The sequence below is a fragment of the Triticum urartu genome, chromosome 5, assembly GCF_003073215.2.
Source record: "Triticum urartu cultivar G1812 chromosome 5, Tu2.1, whole genome shotgun sequence".
Lineage (NCBI taxonomy): Eukaryota > Viridiplantae > Streptophyta > Magnoliopsida > Poales > Poaceae > Triticum > Triticum urartu.
Window position 1 is genome coordinate 142,776,140 of NC_053026.1, and position 6,040 is coordinate 142,782,179.

Here is a 6,040-nt window from a genome sequence, read left to right on the forward strand (position 1 = left end):
TCATCTTGCATTTCAAAGTTCAATCCCTTCTATCTTATCTTTTGAGGTGGTGTTATGTCATTCTTGACAATTTCCCTTCGTGTGTCATGATTCAACAATTGTCAAGAATGAGATAGTTAAACCCATAAATTTCTTCGAGCACGAGCTCTTCTCAATCCATCAATCTCTTCATTGGAGTTATCTTAGGTTATATTTCACCTAAAGCTTTCCCTAAGGATTGTTGCTATTTATGGTGCTAATAAATGACCCAAGTTCTTCATCTATCCTCCCGGTGAAATAAGGTTCTAGTCTCCTTGTTGATATCAATCCAATCTATTATTTTCGTTAGTGGCAGAATTTCACCTCAGTTTTGAGATGTTTTCCATAAGCCCACTACAAGTTTATTCGTTTTGTTGTTGATAACCCAACAACTCCGTTCTAACATTTTTGTTGTAAGCATGCTCTCTTAAGATCTCGTTTCCCTCCATTCATTTCATTCCATTCTTTAATTTCTTTCGGAGGCTTTGTGATGTTGCTCTCTTCTCTCATCATCTCGGATTGTCAGGACCATGTTATTTTCGTGCTTATCCATTTAACCGGAGTGTCGTGCCCTCTTTTCAAGTTCTCTCATCTTATTAAGTTTTGCCTCCCTTCTCAACCGGAGTGCCGCCTGAAATCTTTCTTACCCCTTGTGCCATTCTTCCAATAGTTTCGAAGGCAGTGTGCTATTGATTTCGTCAAGTATCCTCTCATCTTGTCAAGTTATTGTTCAATTCCTTCCATTTACAGTCGGAGTGCTGTCAAAATTACATCATTCTTATTTCGTCATTATCTTGTTTTAACCGGAGTGTTGTGTCTATCATTCCTCTTCTAACCGGAGTCTCATCCTAGTGCTTTCATTTTGCCAAGTTCTTATTCTATGACTTCCATTTCTAACCGAAGTGTTGTCGTAGTTGATCTTTCTCGTTCCTTGTACATCTCATCTCAACCGAGGTGCTTGTATGTACTTCTTGTCCATTGTACCCCTTTTTCTTATGTCTTTCAACCTACAAGGTTCTAGTAATGTTCCTTGTTCCTCTTTTCTAACGGAGTGTTTTCAACGGTGTTAATCTTTGTTATATTCTTTCTTTCAATTGTTTAACCTCTCAAGGTTCGTGGTTTCACTCGTTTGTCCAAGAAGCAACTTAGTTTACCTCTTCTCTTCCTCTTCCGTTTCCCTCCGGTGCCATCCTAGATCTCGGGACGAGATCCTCTCGTAGTGGTGGAGTGTTGTGACGCCCCGAGACCGTTGCGCCAGGTGTCTTCCAGTTATTCGTTGTTGTTGCCTTGTCATTTGCTTGCGTGTTGCATTTCATCATGTGCATTGCATCATCATGTTTTCAAAACTTGCATCCGTCCCGGTCTCCTCGTTCTCTCCGTTGTCCATTCTGAGCTCAACCACACTTGCACGCGCCCGCGGCACGTCTGAAATATTATTTTATAGTGGCCGGAGAATGTTCTCGGAATGGGCTAAAAGTTGACATGCGGTGTTGTTATAGTGTAGATAGAATGCCTGTCAAATTTCATCACATTCGGAGATCGTTTGATGCCCCAACGATAACTATAGCGACATTATAGTCGGTCAAACGTCGGACGTTTTCGATCTCCGAAAACCTTGCTGGGCTGCATTTCCGTCTCTCTCTTCTCAGCCACAGTTCTCTACCTACTGCCAGGCCCAACCTAACCTCTCTTGTCAGCCCACGGCCCTCCTCGCGCGCGCGTCCCCCTAAGCTATTTTTTCTCGACAGCCTGATTTCGATCGAAGGGACTAGGTAGCCCCTAACCTAATCCCCTGCTATATATACATGGGGTCCAACCCTAGAAACTAGGGATCCTGTCCATCCACCCCCAATCCTGAGCTGCGCCACCACCCCACTGCGCTCCCCTCGAAATCCGCGCCTGCCCGATCCCCTACCTCCCTCGGATCCACTCCAACAACCACCGCAGCCATCTCCCACTCGATCTGGACCTCCAGATCTCTGATCCGACGGCCCAAGAGGCTCCCATCGCCCCAGCCTCGCCACCCGCATCCTCCCGCAGAGGCACTCACCTCGACCCCGAGCGGATCAAGCCAACCGTCCCCGCCGGCGATGGGCAGCAGCACCAGCAGGACCCCGCGGCCTCCTCTGACCTCTCCTCGAGCCAACAGGTCCAAGTCCCCATCCCTCTCCTTCTTCATCTACCGTTTCCTCTCTCTCTCACGTCTCTCTCTGTAGGAGACCGCCGTTGTGGACGCCCGACCTTGCTACCGTCCATGAAGCTCTGCCTCACCCCTGCTGGCTTGAACCATATAGGATCCCCGGACCCCCTCCGCGCCGCCGCACCTCTGCCGTCGGTGGAATGCCCTGCCGCTGCTACTGCTTTTTCCCTGCACCTTCCCCGTCTCACACATCTCTGTCTACCTCTTATTGCAGCACCATGGGTGGCTACATCCCGAGCTCGCGCCCGTCCTCCTAGAACCGCCCCATTCGCTAAGGCCGGTCCCTGCCGGATCCGCCGCGCCCGTTGGTCCCTTGCCCCTGCATCGCGCTTCTGCCTTGCCCTGCATCGCCAGCAGCAAGCTCTGCCGCATCGACCTCTGCTTCCCTGCATCGAGCAGTCCCTGTTTCAGGGAGGGCGTGGTCGCCCGATGCCTGTTGACCGCGCCTAGGCCAGCAACCTCCAAGGCCCAGTCGCAAGCCCCGCGGCCCAGCTTCCTCCTCCACCCACCGGGCCAAGCCCATGGGTGAGCTGACCCCAGGGCCCCTCCTTTTTTTTCTTACTGCTCGGCCAGTTCAGTTTTAGCCTGTGGTCATTTTTTTTCCTTGGACGTTTTGCTAAATATCCTGTACATGCATATTACAGAAATGCCATTTTCTTCCATTGCTCATAATTAAATAACCGTGCATCGGATTAAAATGAACTTTATATGTAATATGACTAGAATTTCATCTAGTTTCATAATATGCAACTTTGATCCATGTTTGAAATGCTTAAAATGATGTTTATTTAAATTTGCTCATATAGCATGCTAAAACGGTTTCATTCATAACTAAATAACTGTAGCTCCATTTTAAATAAACTTTATATGTAAATGGTGTAGAAAAATGCCTAGTTTAACATGGTGGCCTTACTTTGCATGTTTAACAACTCTAAAATATGGTTTAGGGCAGAACAGTACCAAATCCATAAATTGCACATGAGGACTTTTCCGGACTTGTTGTTTGTTGTTCTGGCCTCATTTAAACTTGCCTAGATAGGTAGTTATATTTTGCTTCACCTCTTGCCATGTTAATCAACATTTAATATTGTTGGGTACATAAACAAGATCGAACTAAATAACTTGAATGTGGTGTTCCGTCAATATGCGACTCGTTGCATATTGAGCTCCACTTAACTTGTAGTGTTGTTTGTGCACTTTGCCATGCCATGCTTCATTAAACCGGACATGCATCATACTTGGTTGTGCATCATGCCATGTTCTTGTGATGGTTGTTTACTATGTTGTTTGCTTCTTTCCGGTGTTACTTCTTCGGGTTAGTTCCGATCACGTCGCGTTGTGAGGATCCGTTCGACTTCGTCTGTTTGTCTTCTTCATGGACTCGTTCTTCTTCCTTGCGGGATCTCAGGCAAGATGACCATACCCTCAAAGTCACTTCTATCTTTGCTTGCTAGTTGCTCGCTCTTTGCTATGCTGTGATACCTAGCACTTGCTATATCATTCCTCCCATATTGCCAAGTCAAACCTCTAACCCACCTTGTCCTAGCAAACCGTTGTTTGGCTATGTTACCGCTTTGCTCAGCCCCTCTTATAGTGTTGCTAGTTACAGGTGAAGATGGAGTTTGTTCCTTGTTGGAACATGATCATTGTTGGGATATCATTACTATATATTGTTTACTTTAATGCATCTATATACTTGGTAAAGGGTGGAAGGCTCGGCCTTATGCCTGGTGTTTTGTTCCACTCTTGCTGCCTTAGTTTCCGTCATACCGGTGTTATGTTCCTTGATTTTGCGTTCCTTACGCGGTTGGGTTATAATGGGAACCCCTTGACAGTTTGCCTTGAATAAAACTCCTCCAGCAAGGCCCAACCTTGGTTTTACCATTTGCCACCTAAGCCTTTTTCCCTTGGGTTCTGCAGACTGAAGGGTCATCTTTATTTTAAACCCCAGGGCCAGTGCTCCTCTGAGTGTTGGTCCAACCTGTCAGCAGCCGGTGACCACCAGGGGCAACTCTGGGTTGGCCTACCGGAATCTTGGACAATCCAGTGTGCCCTGAGAACGAGATATGTGCAGCTCCTACCGGGATTTGTCGGCACATTCGGTCGGCTTTGCTGGTCTTGTTTTACCATCATCGAAATGTCTTGTAACCGGGATTCCGAGTCTGATCGGGTCTTCCTGGGAGAAGGAATATCCTTTGTTGACCGTGAGAGCTTGTGATGGGCTAAGTTGGGACACCCCTGCAGGGTTTTGAACTTTCGAAAGCCGTGCTTGCGGTTATGGGCAGATGGGAATTTGTTTATATGCGGTTGTAGAAAAATTGACACTTAACTTAATTAAAATGCATCAACCGCATGTGTAGTTGTGATGGTCTCTTTCCGGCGGAGTCCGGGAAGTGAACATGGTTCTTGTGTTATGCTTGAACGTAAGTAGTTTCAGGATCACTTCTTGATCACTTATAGTTCACGACCGTTACTTTGCTTCTCTTCTCGCTCTCATTTGCATATGTTAGACACCATATATGCTAGTGCTTGCTGCAGCTCCACCTCATAACCTTTCCCTACCCATAAGCTTAAATAGTCTTGATCTCATGGGTGTGAGATTGCTGAGTCCCCGTGACTCACAAATTACTTCCAAAACCAGTTGCAGGTGTTGTCGATACCAGTGCAGATGACGCAGCTGAGCTCAAGTGGGAGCTCGATGAAGATCGTGTTCGTTGGGTTGTTTTGTTTCCTTTCGATCAGTAGTGGAGCCCAGTTGGGGCGATCGGGGATCTATTGCATTAGGGGTTGTCTTTCTTTATTTGGTTCCGTAGTCGGACCTTGATTGTATTCTGGATGATGTAATGTTATATCATGTATTGTGTGAAGTGGCGATTGTAAGCCAACTCTTTATCTCTATCTTATTGAGTACATGGGATGTGTAAAGATTACCCCTCTTGCGACATGACTACTATGCGGTTATGCCTCTAAGTCATGCTCCGACACATGGGAGATATAGCTGCATCGTGGGTGTTACAATTTAATCTTGAAAGATTTCTTGATTTTGATTATGAAGAAATTTATATGTTTTGTGCGGTAAATTGCATTGAGAATCCTTATATTGCAAACTACTTAAAGATAAGAAAACAAATGGAGTATGAAGAGAGTACTAATGAAAGGGAAAATATTTCCCAATACCCTCCTAGTGTTTATTACGATGAATCAGGTAACGTGGAGGAGCATCCTATCCAATCAATCTCTTCAACAAGAAGCTTAAAAAATTAATTAAACCCATACATGGTGTGGTGAAGAAGAAGAGAAGAAGAAAGGATAGAGGTAAAAAGGTATCTCTCCCAAATAATGTTGCTCCTATCACCATTGTGCCTCATGAAAGTGAATCTAATATGTTGATGGAGGATGATGACATTGAAGATGATTTTGTTGTGTCTATTGCTTGTTGTGATGATTATGATTGGGAAGACAATGATATTCCTTATGATCTTTAAAATCTTTTTAGCACTTTCTTGGAAGAATATGATAATAATGTTTGCTATACTATTGGTGCCATTCATGCTATTGATAAGAGTGATTGTGATGATATGCAAAACCATAAGCTTGGGGATGCTATGTTTAATGAGTATGATATGTTTGAAGATTTATTTGCTGGAAATAATGCTTGTCCTAAGCTTGGGGATGTTTTGCTTAATTAATATGATCTTTTGATTCCTTCTACTTTCGATAAGAAAATTTATTATGATGATAGCATGCCTCCTATTTATGATGATTACATTGATTAAAGTGGGTTTGGAAGAGTGTCAACTCTAGGTAGTAGTGATCCCACTA